We start from the raw sequence: 4,951 nt of genomic DNA on the forward strand, positions 1-4,951 counted from the left end.
GAGGCACGGTCTCGGTGCGCCTGTGAGACAGGGAGAGACACACACACACCTTCATTTTTTGATTCGTGCTCATCGTTTTTTAATGCGATCCGAGCAAAAAGCTTAGTATGAGGTAGAGGGCTGCTAGCCTGCTGCCTGCTTCTGATCCTTTAACTCTCGCTTGGATTTCCTCTTCTCATCTTCGTTTTCTGGAAGTTCTTGTCGAGGATGACGTAGAGAAGAGTACCAAAAGAAAGCAAATGGTCATTGCCCTCAAGAATCCCACAAACAACTTCTGCAGATCCTTGTGAGTCTCTCTCTCTCTCTCTCTCTCTCTCTCTGCGAGATACAATGGCGCGTCGATGGCAGTTATTGATGGAATTGATATTCAAAAGACCCACATTGTGTTGTTGTTACTAGAGATCTTGCATTCTATGTTTCATCGGCTCGTCTATTTGAATCTACCATTTGATGGGAGATCTGTGCGAAGAGAAACCCATCTGAAAATGGGCAACGGAGGTCTACTGAAAACCGTTTTGTTAAGAAGTGAACTATTCGTTTAGATCTCTATATTTCAATTTTATGGTTGTAGTTTGGTGGATCAGTTACCTATGCTGTGTGCTGATGGAACACCTTTCTGTTTCATGAAACTCGAAAAAAATGTTCTATGTTTACTCCTCAAGTTGGTTGGCTGTTAGGGCTCAATCCTTGAATATGGGTTCCCAAAATTTTTAGAGGGGAAGCGAATCCTCTGGTATGGGAGCACTATTCCAATAAAATACTTCTTTCTTCTACTAATAAAAGAAAACCAACCAAGGTAGATATTGCATCGGCAAGCTACAACCTACGTCCATTTGCTGGTGTAGTTTCCTAATCATCATGAGCACTTACCCATAGTTAGCAATACATGAGGCTGGATCCTTGATCTCTACTTATCAAGACTGGGAAAATGAAATCTATAAGTGCTAAGCGCGAATGGATGCTTCCATCTTATATTGGCGTCTCGTTCCTTATCCCCTACCGAAACTAAACCTGAAGGTGTATGAGGATTACTTGTGACACGGCAATACTATCAATCGTGTTAATTCATAGATTCTTCAAGTTCCACAAGAGCAACAGAAACTTGTGCAACCTCATTTGCTAATTTTTCCACTCATTCTTCTATCTTGCTAGGTCTTCTTGGCATGACAGGGACTTGCTATGATACCAAACGTTAGGGTTTATAATCCTTAAGAAGATGGTCTGTTGAATATGGATTTGCCCAATTCTAAGGGAGAGAGTCCTCTGACGTGTGACACTATACCAATAAAGTACTTTCTGTTCTTATGATCACCAAAGACCCAGACCCATTGATTGCCCCGTTAGCCTTGGGACCATGCACAGGGATCCCTGACATGGCAGGGGGCCTAGCAGTGGGGAAATGCAATGAAGAAATGGTTCTGGAAGGGATAAACCAACCAACGAGCGAGCAAGAAAATCCATTTCCATAGTTTTTCACTAGCTTGAAGGTAGGCGGTCCAACTTAGTTTTTCGCTAGCTTGAAGGTAGGCGGTCGAACTTCATAGGTCGTCTTTGTTCTAGCCAGGGCATCTGGAACACTATAGCATCCAGCCTAATGGACGGTTATGGAGAGAGATTGATACCCAGTCTGGTTCGAGTTCCATGAGCAATGCTAGTGTCATAGCCGCCCCTAGATCCATCAGTGCAGAGAGAGTAGTTGATCCAAAATATATGTTGCCTTGCAAACTACATCCCACGTCCATACCCTACTGTAGTTTCCTAATCAACGTAGAAACTTACCTAAGTTACAAGATCCTTTCCTCTTAAATGGACAATTGGACATCTAACAACATAAACAAGCAACAAAAAGAAACAACTAACAAGGGAAAAATCAATATCTCAGCAAATCAGCATGGGTCGTGACATGGGAATGCAGTGTTTAATGGAGAATTTGGTGGAAAGCAAAGACCCTTATTGCTAGATACTTTTTTTGCAGGAAATATTTACTTTTTCTGCACCATAATTGATGGATATTTGTCTTGATCTTCTCCGTATTTTCTGATTATAAATTGATGAAATCCTTTAGATATGACAATAGACTCTAGTTGCACGGCAGACTATTTTCAGAAAAGGGAAAAAAGAAAAGAAAAAGTAAACAGCAGCCAAATCCTATCCCACACGATTGTTCTGAAAATGGTTTTGATGCCTTTGTGTTTATTTGCCTATTTAGTATTTTCCATCTTAGTTAACCCGGGTGAAGCACTCCTGCATTTAAGAAGAGTCTCATTGGAAAACCAGCATGGGATATAATATTCTTTTAGATATATGTCTTTTATTTGAAAAAGGTTACTTCTAGTTGTGCTTCATGAGCTAATGTCTGTCTTCCTTAATGCTGCATTCTTGAAATGTTTTTATGTATTCATTTTTTTTTCTGCCCTTTGGTATGAGCATCAATGCCTTATGGTTGTACAATGCCTAATGTTTTTTTTATGAAACCAGGTACAGGTTGTTTGAAATGTCTGTATAGTTAAATTAAATGGTCATGGGTTCTTCATTTGATTTGCTCTCTTGTTTTTTCCTTCCAGATATTGATTGGAACAATGCATGTGAAAGCCAAGAAAAGAACTGTTGTGGAGAATGGGGATAGCAGGGATGAATTAGGCTTAGCAACTGTGATTATAAACGGGGAGGACTTGGGACCCATTGTCGGGCATGCATTTGAGGTTGGGAACCCTGAAGTTCTCTTGCACCAACTTAAGAATGTGGTGAAGAAGAAGGAGCTCGAGATCGAGGAATTGTGCAAGCTGCACTATAAGGACTTCATCCATGCTGTAGATGAGCTTCATGGAGTTCTAACAGATGCCGATGAACTGAAAAATGTGTTGATGAATGAGAATTTTAGGCTTCAGGGGGCCTCAACTTCTCTCCTCTTGAAGCTTGAGGAGCTTCTTGAATTGCATTCTATCAAGACTAATGTCACAGTGGCAATCAAGATGTCCAAGTTCTGCATGGAGGTTGTACAACTTTGTGCTAAATGTAACCATGATATTTCAAAAGATCGACTTTATCCTGCCCTCAAGAGTCTGGATCTTATTGAGAGAAACTATTTACAGAAGATACCTGTGAAGGCTCTTTCACGAGTGATTGAGAAGCAGATCCCTGTTTTAAAATCCCATATTGAGAAGAAAGTAGTCAATGAGTTTAATGACTGGCTTGTCACTATCAGGAGCACAGCTAAGGAGATTGGGCAGCAAGCAACTCGACAGACTGTATTGCTGCGACAGAGGGAAGAGGATTTACGCACTCGTCAGCGAAAAGCAGAGGAGCAAAGCCGATCAGGTGTGGGGGATTGTGAGTATGGTCTTGACATAGAAGACATGGATGAAGATGTTGATTTGAAACTTGATCTCACTCCTGTGTATCGTGCTTATCATATCCATACTTGTCTTGGCCTTCGAGATCAGTTTCAGAATTATTATTATAAAAACCGATTGATGCAACTCAATTTGGACTTGCAGATCTCCCCAGCACAGCCTTTTCTTGAATCCCACCAGACCTTTTTCTCTCAGATAGTTGGTTACATTATTGTCGAAGATAGAGTCTTACAGACTGCAGGAAGCCTGCTCTCAGCTAATCAAGTGGAAACAGCATTGGATACTGCTGTTTCAAAGGTTTCTTCAATTTTAGAGGAACAATTTTCACAGATTGATTCAGCTAATCATCTTTTAGTGATAAAAGATAATGTAACTCTTCTTGGCTTAACCCTGAAAAGATATGGATACCCTGTCAGTAGTTTACTTGAGGCGTTGGGTAATAATAGAGACAAATACCATGAGCTCCTCCTTCAAGAGTGCCAGAAGCAGATAGATGAGGTCCTTGCACACGACACATATGAGCAAATGGTGATGAAGAAGGAGTATGAGTACAATATGAATGTGTTGGCTTTCAATCTTCAAACTTCAGATATAGTGCCAGCTTTTCCATATACTTCACCCTTCTCTGCAGCTGTCCCTGATTGTTGTCGTATAGTGAGGTCGTTCATTGAGGGTTCTGTTAGCTACTCATCTTATGGAGGACGTATGGACTTCTATGATGTCCTGAAGAAATATCTAGACAAACTATTGATTGAAGTTTTGAATGAAGCTTTGCTAAAGATGGTAAATACTTGCACCTCAACTGTGTCCCAGGCAATGCAAATTGCAGCAAATTTGACTGTTTTAGAGCAGGCATGTGATCTTTTCCTTAAGCAGGCTGCCCAACTATGTGGCCTCCCTGTACATATACTAGAAAAAGCTCATGCCTCTTTAATGGCTAGAACTGTTCTTAAGACATCACAGGATGCTGCCTATAATGCATTATTGAAGCTGGTTAACTCGAAAGTAGATGAGTTTATGGGTCTAACAGAGAACTTCAATTGGACTTCCGAGGAAGTCCTGCAGAATGAGTATACAAATGAAGTCATCATTTATCTTGATACGATATTGTCCACAGCCCAAGAAATTTTGCCTATGGAAGCATTGTATAAGGTTGGAAGTGGTGCTTTGAAGCACATTTCTGATTCTATTATGTCATCATTTCTTAGTGATAATGTGAAGAGATTCAATGTGAATGCTGTCATGAGCATTGAAAATGATTTGAAGATCTTGGAATCTTTTTCAGATGAGAGGTTTGAGAGCTCTGGCTTGAGTGAGATAAACATAGAGGGGAGCTTAAGAGACTGCTTGATTGAAGCACGACAACTGGTGAACCTTCTGCTTAGCAGTCAACCAGAAAACTTTATGAATCCAGTTATAAGGGAGAGAAGCTACAGCTCCTTGGACCATAAGAAGGTGGCAACAATATGTGAGAAATTTAAGGATTCCCCAGATAGGCTTTTTGGAAGCTTGGCTAGTCGGGCTTCAAAGCAAGATGCCCGCAAGAAGTCACTGGAAATATTGAAAAAGAGACTAAAGGATCTTGGTTGACATGCTAT

General features: G+C 40.7%; 1 pseudogene across 1 annotated transcript; it reads left to right on the plus strand.

Annotated features, from left to right (window-relative positions):
• LOC149836509 (exocyst complex component SEC15A pseudogene) lies at positions 1 to 4,951 on the plus strand (annotated as a pseudogene). The gene is made up of 2 exons (XR_016432027.1): positions 1 to 286; positions 2,565 to 4,951. The product of XR_016432027.1 is annotated as an exocyst complex component SEC15A pseudogene (transcript).

This window comes from Nuphar pumila, chromosome 5, assembly GCF_984573655.1.
Source record: "Nuphar pumila chromosome 5, dmNupPumi1.hap1.1, whole genome shotgun sequence".
NCBI lineage: Eukaryota > Viridiplantae > Streptophyta > Magnoliopsida > Nymphaeales > Nymphaeaceae > Nuphar > Nuphar pumila.